The sequence below is a fragment of the Corythoichthys intestinalis genome, chromosome 9, assembly GCF_030265065.1.
Source record: "Corythoichthys intestinalis isolate RoL2023-P3 chromosome 9, ASM3026506v1, whole genome shotgun sequence".
Classification (NCBI taxonomy): Eukaryota; Metazoa; Chordata; class Actinopteri; order Syngnathiformes; family Syngnathidae; genus Corythoichthys; species Corythoichthys intestinalis.
Genome location: NC_080403.1, coordinates 31,670,230 through 31,688,464, shown reverse-complemented (window position 1 = coordinate 31,688,464; position 18,235 = coordinate 31,670,230). Strand labels below are relative to the sequence as shown.

At 38.0% G+C, this 18,235-nt stretch overlaps 1 protein-coding gene across 5 annotated transcripts in view; it reads right to left on the bottom strand.

The window, feature by feature from the left end:
• The window catches only part of LOC130921499 (semaphorin-3F-like), an 85,109-nt gene that overhangs the window by 29,028 nt on the left and 37,846 nt on the right, over positions 1 to 18,235 (bottom strand). Inside the window, exon 1 of one of the 5 annotated variants that reach the window (XM_057845482.1) lies at positions 5,253 to 5,413. The exons of the other annotated variants lie outside the window; for them this stretch is intronic. The gene's annotated coding sequence lies outside the window, so the exon portion shown is untranslated. Of the gene's footprint in view, positions 1 to 5,252; positions 5,414 to 18,235 lie in introns of those variants that run through there. 5 annotated transcript variants of the gene reach the window in all.

The window sequence follows — 18,235 nt, the reverse complement described above, 5'->3', positions numbered from 1 at the left end:
AAAATTATGGTACTCTCTTACACGAAGACACAGTAGCAACAGTAATAAAAGCCTTTCAAAGTTCAATTATTTTACATCAATAAATTAAATTAAATTTTTATACATCATTTAATAAAATAATTCAGAAAAAAGTTCTGCCTGATGAATATTTGATTTATTTATTTATTTATTTATTTTTTACTTTGTGCAGTAAACATGTTTTCTCAGTCTAAGAATAACCCAATCTTCCAACAACTACGAGCTCGAGTGTTTGCTAGATACGGTCTTCTGGGTTCAGCAATGTCCAACAAACCAAGGAGGGAGTCCATGACGCACCATGGGCAAACACACTCCAATACAAACAATAAGGGAGAGGCATTTGTGGCTACAATGTGCATACTGTTGGACAAACACAGAGGTTCGACTTAAAGTAGGAGAAATCTCTATATCTATTTCGTTCTCAATCTACTTACAACAACAAACTGAAAGAGCGAACCATACTGAAGTTATCCAGAATGTTGAATTATGAGTTGCACATGTGGTAGAAGTGTGTGTAAAAGAGAGATACTACCAAATTTGTATATGTGACGTATACACAATTTAATAGCTCCAATTTGATCTATTATAATGATTTTCATGATTTTTTAAAACAGAGACTGTGTTTTGTCATCAGATAACTGAATCAGGGAAGCATTATGTCAATCTTTGTGGCCCAAAATCAAAACCATTGCGAGACTTTGCTGACAACTCTCATCTTTTTAGCCAGAAGTATATTTAAAGAGGTTACACCAACAAGTAACTAATTAAAAAAAATACACAATTGCTATATTTGGGAAGTTTGAGTTCATAGCATTGCCCACCAAGAGAATGTTTACATGAGCCAAGTGATGGACAGCTGTCAAACCATTGAGCAGTGGAACTACAACATGTGGCCTGATCCTGTGATTATTTGTGTTTGGAGACTTAAGTTGAATGATGAGTCCCCACACACTCAGCAGAGCTGTTGTGTGTATATGACTAAAAACACAACGAGCCGACACGTGTTGCACATGCACACACATTCCGAGAGCCAGTCCAAGCCCTTATTTTTCAGCAACTCTTCAGTATATTTGTTGTACGTAGCTGGATGGGAAGCGAGTAAGTGAACAGCATAAGAACAACTCAGCATAAGAATTACACAATACACAATGCACACATGTGCAACCCCCAGCACAAAATTATCCGGTAAATAAACAGTATATGGTGTGGTCTAAATGTTGTGGATAGCATAGCCTATTACTGGATGAAATATTGCCTCTATTAAAGGCTACAGGAATTGAACACCTAGAGTATGAGGTGATGGACTTGTTCAGAAATGCTAAGCCCACAGGTCTTTCATTACATTGAATGACTCAGAACTTAGATCAAGTCTTTGGCACTGCACAGACCTGACATTAATGTGCATCCGATAACAAGTGGACATGTTAGCTCACGCCTGGCATTTGAGTGTGATTAAAGATGTGCCTCTAGTGACCACTTGTTATTAGGTGTCACTACCCTGCTCTATAAAAATAAACACTGACATCACTTATGTTTTACGTGCAAAGACAGAACTGCGATTTTAAATACCAGAACTGGACCTGTCATGCTTGTTTCAAAAGGATTCTAAATGAGGCTTTGAATACATCCATAAAAGTTCCAGGAATATAGCAAAATCTTCTAATGAAAATGGATGAAACTGTTTAGCAACACAACAGTTACTAAACAATCAGTGTGTCAGTGATATTCCCATCACATAATCTGTAAATTCAAAATTCATATATGCCAAAGAAGAGTCTTCAAGGCATGCTTTTGGGTGAGACAAGTAACTTTCTGTATAGATTGATTCATTGTGAAGAGTGTTACAATGGATAGTTTTGACTGTGCAGTTGACTATGTGCGAGAATATAAATTTTGAATTTTTACTTGGACGTTAATGTGATTCAAGCAGCCACCAACGTAGTCCCCCCCATGCTTCCTCTATGCCCAATTGGGATTAACCGATGCTACTTATTTTCCAACTCGGATTCATGCATGCTGCATGTCAAATAGGTTAGAAACCAGCAATCTATTAACATGTAGAAAATAGTCCAAAAATGTCTCATTCGAAAGAGTCTCTTAATCAGTTTATGATTCGGTTAACTCCGTTGGGTATATACAGGTGTCTTTGTCTCATGAACTGACCAATTCTCTCAATGAAATGGCAATAGTGTTATTAGCAGTGAAAGTAAACCAGAGAGGGAATAAGATCCTTACACTCAGTAACAACATTACAAGTCATGCACCTGCACACCGTTGTGTGGAGTGCAGGTGGGCAACCAAGAATATAATACATCCTTAGACAAAAAAAGAGCATCCAAACCTCTCAGTCTACTGAACACAGACAAAAGTTCTTTCATAAACCATTTCTAGATGCAAAGTGCAGTTTAGAAAGATGATTGCTGAACACATAGTGGTTTCATGTCAACTGCTGAAAAAATGAGACGTTTCCCGATATGAAGTTCAAAGAAAATATTTTGTAAAGTAGAAGTGAATGTCTAGACAAGTTGTGTATTGACTTTACCATTCGGTTTGAGAGGAATGATTAATTCTTCAATGCACTGCATTGCAGATGGAACAGCGTTGCGTGCAGTCTGTCGACTAAATGTGTGCGGCCAGTGTAGGAAGCACACTAGGTACATGTAGCATATCGACTTTTTTTCCATCTTTCTGACCCACATCTCTTAGTGCAACCTGCTACTTCCTAAACCATGTTTTTACAGCATATTCCCCTGAGTATTGTTTAGGAACTCACAATTAAATCCATTTTAAATCTTTAGGTTGCAATACAATTCAAATTCAATCGCAACAGTCAGTATTTCCAAAGGTTACATTTGCGAGGTAGACAAATTTGTTCGTCAAAAGAGAAGTGTTCGCTTAAATGGATTTAGAAAAAATGGTGACCAAAGTTTGAACAAAATAAGTCTTTTATGTTCACAAAAAGGTGGAATCTCTTTTGTGGTCAGCCTGTGAAAAATGAGAGTAAAAAGAGTGAAGGTTTGGAGGGTGGGGCCGGCATAAAGCCATGCAGCTCACATTCACTACAAGACATTGATATGGGAATCGAGTACGTGGTGATCATATTTCAAAAACTAAAATAAAAGCACACATCCCAGCCAATAGAATATTTGGGCATTTTTCCTCTTTAAGGCTGATAGTTTAATAAGATGATGAGGGAGAGATATCAAAAGTAAGCAGCCAAACAGCTTGACTACATTTAAGTTGGAAGGTGTGACAATGAGTGATTAGGAGCCAAGAGTGGCGCAATAACCAGCTCATTTTTCTTTCTATTAATTCCACTTTGCTATGTCATATGTTGATGTACAGCCAAAAAGGTCCATGTGATGGCACAACCACTGTGGTCTGAATTATTCCACTCAATAGGACCTGGGCATGAAAGTAGGATTTCAGAAAGGTACAGAAGATAACCTCAAATAACTAGTTGGTGTGCTTTATTTCTTGAGGGCCAGCTACTGGCCTCCCATTTATGTCACAGTTGTTTCACGCATTTGGAATGAAACAGTTAGGATTATTTTACAAGCTAACATCTTAAAAAAAATACACGACGATAAAACCATTATGTTGTTTACTGTGTAATGATCTCAAATTATTCTTAACCACCACACAAGTGAAGCATGTGAAATAACCTACTAACCCAAAGCACATCACATGACATACATGTTGGCCTAGCTAAGCTGTTTCCTGAGGCAATTCCCAACTGTTAGAGGAGTGTTGGATCACACAGTAAATGGGCAGGAGCAATAATTAGGGTGTTTAAGATGGGTGGGAACTGTGTCATGCTTTTCAGACATCAAAGAAGCTTGTGTCAAGGGCTTCCCCAAAATATGTTTGGTGGTGAAAACAAAAATATCCATAACAAATCTTTTTTTTTTCTTAAAAAGCCTAATGTACCAGCATTACCTCGAAAACGTTAATAGCTAAGGAATCACAAAAGCCAATGGTCGTTGGTGAAATAGTTTGTTGTTTTCATGTATCAGTCAGTCAGACGGACAGAAACAAGTTCTCCTGACAAAGGGAATTATTTGAAATGCATTCTTTAACTGCAAGTAGCTACACAATGTTGTACAGTTTCTGGGATTAGTTTTGACAAAATGTGATGTTCTGCCAACTTAAAGTAAACAGAAGGCTATATGTTTAGGAATTGTGGGCAAAAAGTTAAACCTTGGTTTTATTGGACCCAAACAATTTCTTCAGTTTACAGTGTATGTTGATAATCTCGGTCTTAAACATACATTGCAAAGCATTAAAACAAGAAATTAAATGTATGACTAAACAAAATTAAATATTATGATTCCAAACTATAAGGATTAGCTCCTGTCTAGCATCCTTAATCAGAAGGAGTTGCGGTTTCCCCTGTTATCTATCTAGCTCAAGTTTCTCACAGTGATAACCAGTATTAGCAGGATAAGGAAATACGTACTACAATATAATGACAATCAGTGAACACATAATCAGGAAGATTAGGCAACACACTCCTGCACTTTGTGTGTATCCACTGGATGTGACTGTTTTTCGCCACAAAATCAAAGCTCTAATCGGTTAAACCCCAGTACATTCCCATTCTAAAACAGAATCCTTCTGCACTGTTTGTGTTTGTGTCAAACATGCACGTAGGTTGTTTAGCGCTATGTCACTTAAACACTTCAAAGGCAACAAAGGAGATGACGCCAGAGTTTTAGTATGTGATTTCTGTGTTTGAGGTTTGCTGTGCTTTGCCATTAAATGAAAAGGAACACCGTCTGAGCACAACACCTGTTTTTTGCTATTTAGTCACACTATGGACTGAAGAACAATCGAGCAGCCAGAAGCGAGACAACAGCATCACATCAAATATGTGACATTCATTCAATAACACAGTAATTTAACATCCTGACATCAGCTATGCCAGTGAATTCTATGTCTAGTTTGAGTGTTTATAAATTGCACAAGTGGTTAGAGAAGCTGAATAAAGTCAGACTACTCAAATAGGACATGATTGCATTGTGTTGCTGTGTGCTCTTTCACATGGGAGAAGGTGTGACCGTCTCGTCTCAACAAGTTATATGTGAACCTTCATAATGACTTATAGATATGGTACCACTCGAATAGTCAACAGTGTTTATTAATATCACTCATGACCACAGGGTTCTACAGTTGCACTATTATAATATGCGTCCTTTTAGGGTACGACATTTCTTGTTTACCACCACACGCACCTTGTTAACACCATATTCCCTTTGTGTCCTGACGCTCTCGTGCAGACCCGGGATGCTCATCCGCTCTATAATTAGGAGACCCTGTAAACCCCATCCCTTGCCTATCCCCAGTCACTCCTTTGCTAATGGCACCAATTTGTATTCACTGTGAGCTTTGATGAGCTCTAATGCTAAAAGATAGCCTTATCACAGGGCTGCATCACCTGATCCCCACTGATCTTTGCCAAACCCAAAAATGCTGATAAATAGGCAAAATTGTTAATAGTGCTGATAGTGTTGTTTTTGAATATTCAATTAAGTTTTACAAGCAACAAAGCAAAATGGCAAAAAAAAAAACTAATTTTATGTAGTGTAAAAATATATACCGTATTTTTCGGGTTATAAGTCACAGTTTTTTTTTTTTTCATAGTTTGGCTGGGGGTGCGACTTATACTCAGGAGGGACTTATGTGTGAAATTATTAACACAATATGATATCATTTCACATGTTATTTTGGTGTTTTGGAGTGACACTGATGGTTTGATAAACTTGTCAGCATGTTCTTTATGCTATAGTTATCTGAATAACTCTTAATAGCTATGGCCACGTTCGCGTTCTGCCTTTGGCAATGTGTGTTCAATTGTATTATTGACTTTTTTATATTGAAATGCATGCTTTTAGTTTGTGGCGCTATCACACCCACATGGGGGCGCACTCACACTTGTTTACTCAAAGAAGCGCGCTCACACGCCAGAAGAAGACGGAGAGCTACGTAGCTCTGAGTGAGAGGGCAAGTCTGGAGAGAGAAACGGCTGCGAACTTATGTTCATTGTTTATGCTTGTAAAATATATCTGCAGAGGCAACGCCTGTGTGTATCATCTTTTCTGTTGTTGCTGTGTGTTGTCCACCCACGATCGGACACTTAGAGCCAGTTGTGTGGTTGTCTGAACGATGTGCTAATGCTAGTGAACGCATGTTAACCGTTTGTGTCATTGCTGTAATATAGGGTGACCATATTTTGATTTCCAAAAAAGAGGACACTTTGCCCAGCCTCGAGATACTTACTCAAAGATGCCTATATCACTTTAATATGTTTAAAGTGTGCCTCCTCCGTCTGGACAGAAAAATTCAGTTTTATAAAAAAAAAAAAAAAGCCAAATAGTATATATTACATACTATATGGAAATAAGTTTTTTTGCTCAACAGGCTTTATTTTCACTAAAACATAAACAAACAAACAAAAAAAGAAACGCAAAAAAAAAAAAAAAAAAAATTAAATAATGACCAAAAAAATATCATGCAGACCCGTGGAAATATAGTACAGTCAATACAGCCACACAGTAGGCTTGTGCCACATAAATATTTCTATAAATTATTATCCCGACAATTGTCGTTGAGAAATTGTTATTCCCACTCAATTTTTATTCTCATTCAATGTTCTAGATTGCACGCAAACAATAACTAAAATAAACTGACAAACTATTCAACCTGACAAACTATTCAACCGGCATGTTTCCAAACGCAGCAGTTCAAAACTACGTTTCCCATAATGTGTAGTGCGGCTTAGTTAGCTCACTGATAGCTACCCTATTAGCGAGTACCGGGAGACGAGGCAAAATCAAACTTTGCTATATAAGTTCACAATCATCTGTAGCACAACGATGCGACACCAAGCGGGATTTTTCAGATCACGCTAGTACAAAACTCCAACAGAAGTCAACCGTTGTCATTATACACGTATTTATCGTAAAAAACTTAACAACTGTGCAGGCGCTCCCACTTAGAATATAATACTAACATTCAACCAAATACACGAATGCAGAACAATTAATACAAGACTAATACAACATACTGCATCTCTTTGTACCCATATATTGTATAGTATATAACAGAAGACACATGAGCGACATTAACAGAAGATGAACTTACAGAAAGGTGTACGAAGCACTATAAACGTCTCTTACAACTACTCCTTATTGTAGTCTGTAACTGCCTGTTTTCTAGCCAAACCACCAACCCAGTAGATGGCGGTAATGCCCCATAATACAAGGGGTAAACTGTACTCCTTCTCCCGCCCCTACTAGTAGGAGCCACGACGACGCAGGCAAGCGCTGCCCCCCAGCGGCCGGAGGGATTCTCTTCAAACTGTTCCCGTGGAAGATCATAAAAACCGGACATTTTCATGAATTTATAAAACCCGGCAAGACGTGAAAGGGCAAAAGAGGACGTTTGGTCACCCTACTGTAATAGCACCTAATTATCATTTATTTACGTTGATGCGAACCTGTTTGGTATCGAGGACGAAATTCATTCCGCAAATTATACGGACGTCCAGCATCGTCATTTGGGAGCACGCTGTATAGCCAGGACTGAGCCGTAGCGTCCTGGTGAGGACAGTATATTCGCATTTCATTGTTCATGCATCATGTAACTTCATACTGTACACTTATTCAGCATGTTGTTCTCTATTGTATTTTTATGTTAAATTGCCTTTCAAGATGACATATCTGCTCTATGTATTGGATATTATGAAATAAATAATAAATTTCCCCCCAAAAATGCGACTTATACTCCGGTACGACTTGTATATGTTTTTTTTCCCTCTTCGTTGGGCATTTAATGGCTGGTGCGACTTATACTCAGGTGCGACTTGTAGTACGAAAAATACGGTACGGATTCAACCATTTTATCTATAACTGTTGGAACAATGTTTTCTTCTGTTAGTGAAGCTTAAACTGACCAAAATGTAAACAAGTTTTTACATAATCGTTCTCTTGTAAAACACCTTTAAATAATATTTTCTTGCACACACATTTTGTTCAAACAACTGTTTTGCAATGACTATGTCAGTCACCTTGTCTGAATCTGATTGTGCATGCATTGCACTTGGTAAAGACAACAATGAGGTGCATGTCATTACCAGGGATCAAATCTAGCATCTGGCAATATAATTGGCTGCATTGGATTTGTAACGAGCAATTAAAAAGTAAAAGTTTGTTTTTTGTCGATTACTTTGTCCAAGTGCTTCAAATGTGGGAGTCACATGTAAAAACATAAATAAATAAGTAAATATAGATTTTAACTATTTACACACACTTGATTTGCCTTTAACTACCCACAAATTAAATTTGTATTTCTGAAGCTTTGACGGTTTAATACAAACCAATTGTGGTGGTGTTTAGAGTCCAAAAAACAATTTATTGATGTCATCTGTCTTTCATGAATGCTGATCAGCAGGGTTACTGTGGCTCTGAGACATGAGGAGGTCACAGGTCATTAAGAAGCAGTGGCAATGCTTTATGTTCTGGTTTAATCTGGGATTAGCTCAGGAATCTAGAGGAATCAGGAACCAGGGATTGCCTGGGGTAAAGTGGCATTATAGGTCAGCCTGTAGAGAATCACAGTGAACATGTGTTTGACAGTCCTGATGGACACTGATTGACAAATTGTGTCTATCTCAATGAACACGAGGTTGAATCCTCTCAACTCTAACAATTCCTGCCCATGTGTTCCACCTCGGCACCAAGTCACGTGCTTATAGGCCGTGAATTACTGCACTCAATGAACCATGACTCACTGGGATTTTGTATTTGTCTAGCCACATTTGTGCATACATTCCCTGACTACAGTTTGCACGGTAAATTATTTTATTACACATTTAGCAAACATACAGTTGAGACCATATCAAAGAATGGTCCGTACCAGAAAGAGACAACATATGAAAGAAAGCAGAAGAATTGTGAGAAGACTAACTATAAGAGATGCCCGAATGCGCAAAGACTACCTTCACACTTTATCTTGGCATATCTCAGCCTCATGTCAAAATATAATCCCCACTTTCTGGACACTCTAAAGGGAGAGACAGACTCCACATCTCATTGTGTCTCTGAAATTGACAAAGCTTGGAGTTTCAAACTGTTTTTCTGGAATAAAGATAGAACCCATTCTACCTCAGTATTGTATGTCCTCTTACAGACCTTGCAAACCCATTTCATTAGCGTGTTTATAATAAATGGACAAATTTTACAACAAAAAGATCGACACAACCCAATATCCATAAGACATCCAGCTGCTACCTCAAACATCCATTGTTATTAATTTTCTTCTTCTTTTCCTTTCGGCTTTTCCCTTCAGGAGTCACCATAGCAATCAGTTGTTTCCATCTAACCCTGTCCTCTGCATCCTCTGCTCTCACACCAACTACCTTCATGTCCTTATTAACTCATTCACTCCCAGTCATTTTCACCGGAGCAAGCCCCTTCGCTCCCGGCCGTTTACTGGATTTTGACTGATTTTGCAAGGCCCACAGAAAATTCTCTTCTATTGCTATATAAACATGGAACCCACCAAAAGAAAGATTAGACTCTCTTCTTTCAGCAGAAAAAAAAGTTCATATCTTTTTCCATTCTTTACAAATCAGCATTAGAAAATAGCTTAGTTTGAGCAATTTTCCAATTTCTGATGAAAAAACAGATAAATTGAGCTTTTTGTGAAAGCATACATTTCAAACATAACTTTGACTTTAACACAGCTATCTTTCGCTTATTTGACATCTCAAACATCTGAATAATGTTTTCGTTCTACAAAATAACAAAAATAAACAAGACAAATAGAGCTTTTACTCGCAAAGCAACAATTTATTTTACACATAACTAAACTATTGAACTGTTGAACTATTTGCGCACATAACAATGGGGAAGGCTCTCGGCTGCTCCCGGTTGAATGAGGTGGCTATGATGAGTCCGGATCAAGATCGGTCTTACTTTTTTCATCATCTTCATCGTTGGTTTCAACCTCGGGCTAAGGAGTAACGCAACGTGAGCTCCGCGGAAGGCGTGTGGAACCTGACGCTGTTGTGGACGTCACCGTCTGTCTCCTCAAGATAGATTTGTTAAATCCTTTTTTGATGATGGTTTCGTTTTCTTTTCAAAACACTCCTCAAGTGTTGTTTGCCTTTTTTTCCCCTATCGTTCTCCACATTTTTTTCAAATTCTCACACGTCTTCACAAGATCCTTCCAACTTCCGTTTCCTGACTATTTTGCTTCACTTCCTTTCTTGGCCCGAGATGAGTTCTTACCAAATGCACTACTGACCTCCAGTGGCCCGTTTTATTGCTTTAAAATGGGTTTTGAGGTTTGTGCATTGTATCTTAGATACATAGGAACCTATAGATGCCTCTTGTCAAAAAAACAAACAAAAAAATGCAAAAGACGTATAAATACGTTTTTGGGACACTGAAGCAATTAAAAACAGAACATATTTATACGTTTTTGGGAGCAAATGAGTTAACTACATCCATAAAACTCCTATTTGGTTGCCCTCAAGACATCCTGCCTGGCATATGGAAATTCAGCATTCTTTTGCCAATATACTGTACTCATTATCTCTCCTCTGGGCATGTTCAAACCATCTCAGTCTGGCCATAACAACCAAAAACCAAATAAAACCTGTTCGTTTCACACGAAATAGAAACTTTAAGAAAGTATTTGTTGTGTTCACATGGTTTTGTTGTTAAACATACAAAAGCTGAGTGGTGACAGTATGTGTGTGTTTGTTGAAACTTCACCTGAGAGGAAGCTAGTTTACTCAAGGAAGTAGTACACACAGTGCTGGGCTTTGTGCGTTAGTGACTTTCAGTAGATGCAAGATAGGAAGTGAACTACCTTCACAAGTTTGACTTTGAACTGCACAATGCACATCAGCGCCATATGCAGAAAAGCTGTGTACATGCATAAAAAGTCTAAGTCATTATTTGTTCGGCATGACATCAGTCAGCTATGCGCGCTTCAAAGCTATGCACCCACTGTGCTCCTATCTTTTATTGTAGCTATAATACTTTTAACTTTAGTCAATGATAAAAATATTTGTACAGCCCAGACTAAATGCTGAATAATCCAACCAAAAATAAGGAACACAACATTACTCAGCATGAACCATTTTATGATTATCCAAGGCAATGAAAACTATTATTCAACGTAACGTGATGACAAACATAAATGATGGGGCGGCACCTTAGCACCCTCTATTGAGCAGTGGCCACTATGTGAGCAATTATCATGTTATTCTCACCTCATTAACTGTTAAAATACACAACATCCATCAGGAGAGCTCAAAGACTGAATCTCTAATATACACTCTTTTCTACATTGCAATTACAAGCACACAATGGTTCTACTCATTGAAAAAAAGAGGCATTTCAGCTAAGAAACCTGTGGGGGACACAAAATGTCTTAATGAGACAATCACTGCCTCAGGTGCATCCTGAAAAGTCACTGTGAGATTTACAAGTAGACAGACACAGGATACAGCAGCTTTTGGATGTGACACCCACTGGCATACCCCATAGCTGTGAATGCTTTATTAGTTGACGCAGTTTGGGGTCACAATGTGGAGTCCAGTTGTTCCAGCCCCTTCCTCAGAATGACAGGAAAGCGGGAAAGATTGTGACAGCAACTATTGTGGCTGTGGTCCAGGTTTCCTCCTCTCAGTATGCTCCAGCTGCTCCCTCACCATGTGGTGCCATCATACTATTCTTACGCAGAGCCAAATGAATAAGTAGTAATACGAATGTCTGGTTAAAATAGTGAATCTTATTTATTATAAAATTAGATTATCATTAAGCTGTAGTTGGTCATAAGCGATTTGGATGAAAAAGGAATGTTATTTTTTTGGGGTGGTTGAAATTTTCCCTGTAAGTCCAAGTTCTCTTCCACAATTATCTGGTTTGTGACAAAAAAAAAAGTTCCAAGAGGGAAAAAATTTTAGATTTTAAATTCCCAATGGACCTGATTGTCAGAACGAATGTTTTTGTGTCCTGATTGGCAAGGATGTATGCTGCAGTCAGATTGTGACACTGAACAGAATACTCAAGCTCAAGAAAATGAATGGAAAATGTTTGTCACATTCTGCTACTGGTTAGATTTTGTCTGGTTACTGTGGGACTATTCCCGACATCGCACCTGCAGCGAATTCCAGCTATTCAACAGTAGTACAACGCTACCTCGACCCGATTCGTTACATTATGTGTTAAATAATTATTACTATTAATATATTAATATTCAAATTTGTATTCACAATTTACTTGTTTTGCTATGTGTAAATGCTATTTGCAATAGTACCAGCAGTATTTATATTAAGGATGTAGTGTAGGTTTTCGGGCAGTGGAACTAATTAATGGAATTCTAATGTATTCTTATGGGAAAATCCTGCTCGATATACGACCATTTCGACTAACAAATTAGGTCCTGGAACGAATTAACTTTGTATGTAGAGGTACCACTGTATTATAAACGTCAGCAAAACGGTGCCGATATATTAGTTTTCTGGTCACCATTCGATACCCCATACAACTTTCGAGTCGCTTTGTATTTTGCCATCTTGTTCATCAGGTGTCTTTGTTTTGTGATCCTCTACCTTGTGCAGGTATTGAGTGTATTTTTGTTGTCATTTTGGCTCTCTGCCCACCGCTTCGTTTCACGTTATTAATACCCGTCGACCTATTGTCACCGACTCCTTTTGTTATTCCCTCTTTTCCGCGAACGTTTTGTTTGTTTTGTTTTGTTTAATCAATCATTGAACGCTTCCCCTCAGTTGTCTAATCTTGGGCCCTTTCTTGTTTTTCGCATTTGCAGACCGCAACAATGTTTGCTGAGAAAGCAAACCGTTAAGTAACTATAATTATTCAGTTTAGTGCCGTACGATATGACAATGTATATCGCCAAAATGATTAGAGGTGGGAATCAATTACGATTCAGAGGCTGCGATTCGATTATAAATCAATTATTATTGATTCAACCCAGCTATTAGCTGCTTTTAATTTTTCGTACATTAGTTACAAAAATTGTACAAAAATCCTCAAAGGGCTTGAATAAATGACTATTTCAGTATCAAGTTAACAGTTCAAAACAGTAAATAAAATACTCAAGCCCCCATTCTGTATCAACAGCTTTAAATTAAATTTAATTAATTTAAGGTTGTGAATCAACTGTTAAAGTTGTTAAAATTGCTCCCGTTATTCCATCATTTCTGTCTACTTTCGACACATGGAAGTTTTAAAACTGTTTTAAAGATAGATTCAAGTCAAGATTTTGCCGATTTTGGAGTATTTTAGATAAAAAGTTAAATAGGTTCGCATAGAAGGTTCGCTACAGCAGCCTTCCAGGGAAGTCTACTGCTTTAAGATGGAGGCTGTTTAATAACGCCGTCAAATCTGTCTTCTTGCATCTAGTTTTCTATGCATATGCTGCTAACGCCGCCGAGTCTGTCATTTCGCATCTAGTTCTTTATACATGTGATATCTACTGTAGCATTATGTGGAAGTTGTTTGTAGCGGCTGTCGGCACCAGTCAGGTATTATTGGTTTTTTTTTTTTATCTAGCGGCATGAGTTGAGCCAGAGCCGTGAGCTGAGCATTGTCATTACCCGGGTAATGTTTATTCTTGGTCCGTTTCTCATTGCGTCCCGAAGACCACACTGACTGTGTTTTAGTTCCGCTTTACTTGACATATTTCAATAATCAGAATTTGGATGTTTGTGAATCGTTCTCGAATCTTCCACGGCCGAATCGCGAATAATCTAAGAAATGGAAATTTGGTACATCTTAAAATAATGATATTACGAATGATATTATGCGAAATTAATATACAGCGGTCTTAAAATTCCTAACCACTCACAAGTATTAGTAGATATTAAGATATCTTTACATTTGAGCAAAAATATGTATGCTGCTGTGCTGCTCCCTTTTAATCTGAATTGTTTTAAGTTGCAACACTACTTGGTGCTTTTAACATTTGTGACGGGTCAGTTTAACATCAATTCAGTGAGTAGGGGAAAAATCTGTCATAATAATGTGTAATTTTTCACCAAAATTATTAAAACTTTATTATACGACATTGTGACAGATAGAGATGAGAATCGAGAACCGGTTCCTATAAAGAACCGGTTTCGTGTGTTTCAATTCCATGGAATTGTATGGCAGTTTATCTAACGATTCTCTAATCGATTCCAACCAGCACGAATTACGACACATAACTTACACATGTCACGCACGCTAGATTCAGGAAGTACTACTACGTGATTACATTACGCTGGTTTGGCACATGCACTGTACGTGTACTGTACTGTCCTCACCAAGACACTAAGGCTCAGTCCTGGCTATACATAAGCTAAACCCCCAAATGACGGTGCAGAAGACGTTGGTATAATTTGCTGACTTTATTCAGCCGTCTTTATGACACCATCACTTGAAGAGTGAAACCAAAAATAGAAATGAAACAAATCAGTTTCGTCCCCAATAACAAACAGGTTCGCATCAACGTAAATCAGCGATGATTAGCTGCTAATAGAGTAATAACAAACGGTTAGTATACGTTCGCTAGCATTAGCACATCGTTCAAACAACTACACAACTGGATTTTAGTGTCCGATCGCGAGTGAAAACACATAACAAAATCACAAAAGATGATACATCAAGGCGTTGCCTATGTAGATATTTTACAAACATTAACAAAGAACGTAGGCTCGTAGCAGTGCTTCCCTCTCTGACTAGCTGCACTTCTTCGCGTGTAAACACGCTCTTCTTCACGTGAGCGTGTTCTTCTTCGCGTGAGGAAGCGCAAGGGCGCCCCTACTTGAGCGTGAAAGCACCATAAAAACTAAAAGGCATGCATTTCAATATAATAGTAAATAATACTATTTAACACAAATTGCCAAAGGCAGAACAACAACCTATATGCCAATATATACCAATATTTTTTATTTCAATTGGAAAACTGTTTCAGTAAAATGTTACATTATTGTGTATATGCCACTTATTGCCACAGTTAACAGGATTTGGGCCTCTTTTGATCTCGTCGTGAGTTTGTAACGTTGTGACTTCTGATTAAACAAACTCGATGCCAATCAAAACGTTTGTTCTTCTTTTTCCCCCAAATTAGAATGAATAAGAGAATCGATAAAGAATCAAATCGTTAAGCAATATCGATAATGGAATAGGAACCGTAAAAATCTTATCAATTCCCATCCCTAGTGACAGATCGTTATCGTGATATAAAAAAGGCCCACATCAGGATAGATTGTTTTTGTTTTCCTTATCACGCAGAACTAATTCAGCAGTTTAATTCCTCCTAGGGCTTCTTAAATACGTCTAACCCGGAATATACACATATTCCTATAATCATCCCACAGCTTCTGCCTGCTGCTTTCCCTAAAAAAAGTGAGTTTTAATCAAAACAAAAAGGTTATTCCTGCTATACTGGCCACCTTTCCAACAAACACAAAGTAGGCCTACAAAGAGTTTGGTGAAAGCCTTTTTTGTCTACTGAATTTTTAGTGCTACACAGTTACGTTTGCATGTGCTTCACATTCCCAGACCCTCGATACAGGAAGTGGGATTAGAAAACAAATCCCAAATTTCAAAGTCTATGTCACCACACTCATTACATTTTGCCTCATCACTTTCTGGCTCTATTCAAAGAGCACTGATCTGAAATAAATGTGATTAGTCTTGTACAAACAGCTCTGTGTTTCTGGTTACTACTGTCTCCCAGGAGCATTCAACCAAAGGAAGTCCAAACTGGGCAGCAACACCCACAGGGTCAAAGTATTGACCCCTTGTGCATACAGCACTGTTCAACAATCACTGCAGGCTGCTGGTGCTGAGGTCACAAAACGGCAAAGAGCAAAAGCCCTTAATTTCAACATGCACTGTGACGGTATAAGCACGTTGTTCCTAAATCATAGCTGTTTATAAAAGCATTCTAAGACTCTTATCCTGATTCTGAGACAGAGCGAGATAATTGGTTCTTGAAATAAGTTACTAATCAATCCGGTGGGAGGAGTTGTCCCCACCTGACCAGAAGCATTTAATAGCTCTTTTAGGCTGGATTTGCACTGCACTCCAAGTGTATTATTCCGACAGGAGGGTGATAGCAGTTTATTTCCATGTATTTCCACTGGAACATTTTCGTCATGACTGTTTATTCAAGAAACACATTGAAATTGTGTCATGTGTTATGTTTTTGGACTCCATTTTAACATGAGTTTGAATACGGTTACTTCTAAACCCATCCCTGTTAAGTGGATGTACAAAACTGAAACCACATTCATTTAATTTTGTTTACCCCTCTGTACAATTCAGTTGTACAGGTCACATTAATGTAGGAAAGTTTTGAAATCATTTATATTGGTCACAATAAACAGTGCCTTGCAAAAGTATTCGGCCCCCTTGAATCTTGCAACCTTTCGCCACATTTCAGGCTTCAAACATAAAGATATGAAATTTATTTTTTTTTGTCAAGAATCAACAACAAGTGGGACACAATCGTGAAGTGGAACAACATTTATTGGATAATTTAAACTTTTTTAACAAATAAAAAACTGAAAAGTGGGGCGTGCAATATTATTCGGCCCCTTTACTTTCAGTGCAGCAAACTCACTCCAGAAGTTCAGTGAGGATCTCTGAATGATCCAATGTTGTCCTAAATGACCGATGATGATAAATAGAATCCACCGGTGTGTAATCAAGTCTCCGTATAAATGCACCTGCTCTGTGATAGTCACAGGGTTCTGTTTGAAGTGCAGAGAGCATTATGAAAACCAAGGAACACACCAGGCAGGTCCGAGATACTGTTGTGGAGAAGTTTAAAGCCGGATTTGGATACAAAAAGATTTCCCAAGCTTTAAACATCTCAAGGAGCACTGTGCAAGCCATCATATTGAAATGGAAGGAGCATCAGACCACTGCAAATCTACCAAGACCCGGCCGTCCTTCCAAACTTTCTCCTTTCCAAACAAGGAGAAAACTGATCAGAGATGCAGCCAAGAGGCCCATGATCACTCTGGATGAACTGCAGAGATCTACAAAACCCCTCTTCATGTTTTCGTTTTAATAAAATTTGTAAAATGTTCAATCAAAAAATAAACTAGTAGCCCGCCATTGCTGATGTCAATAATTACTTACACAATGCTCATGGGTGCTGAAGCCTATAAAATCAGTCTCACCCAAGCGCCAGCAGAGGGCGGAAAAACTCCGAAAAACACAACAAGTACACCTTTCACTGTGCTCTCATTTTAATCTGTTTGAGCGGGGCATTTGTGCGTTAATTGCGTCAAATATTTTAACGGGATTAATTTAAAAAAATTAATTACCGCTCGTTAACATGATAATTTTGACGGCCCTAGTTCAAATAAATAAATAAATAAAACAACTTTTTTTCCATTGAATAGTATTTTTATTTTTCAAAACATATTAGCATAGCATTAACATATTTTTTATTAAAATGTTAAGTTAAATTTTTTTAAAAAACAACTGAGATATTTTAATTAAAATTAAAGTAGGTGAGCCTAAACCCACAGCACAGTTCAACATTATTACCATCACAAATAAAATAATTATTTTCCATAAAAAACGTGTGTGTGATGACTCGTATCATGTTTAAATTATACACACACAACAGAGAGAGTTGCCAAAGAGAAAAATACACAATGTTTTACACCACTAGACACACTAAACACGCTGGAGTTAACTCTCGTAGCTGGTAGGAAACGTTCATGGCAGTGTTTACTAACCTTTAATTTTGTACAATTGCGAAATTATGTTGAAGGTTGCCTCCTCTGCAGCCACTCTCCGCTGACACGTTTTACATGTCGGTTGGCCCTCCACCTCTAAGCTGCAGCCGTTTGTCACTTTGCTATAGCCAAAATATTCCCATACCAGCGATTTCGTTTTCTTCGTTGGGGAAAAAGTTCAGGAGTTTAACCTCCTCTAGACATCGTGTGGAACAGCTGACTCACTGACACTGGGCAACAACCGGTGGGGGAGGGTTGAGCCTTACAGCTGCAAGCGACGGATTTCTCCATTAATTTTTGGGACATAAAAAATAGCTAATACTACTACTGGTGTGCATAATAAACTTTTCGGGTTGAACTCAACTCCCACCTGTGACTTTGGATAAAGTCCAACTCATGCAACATATGCCTTCTTTATAACACAAATAAGATGGT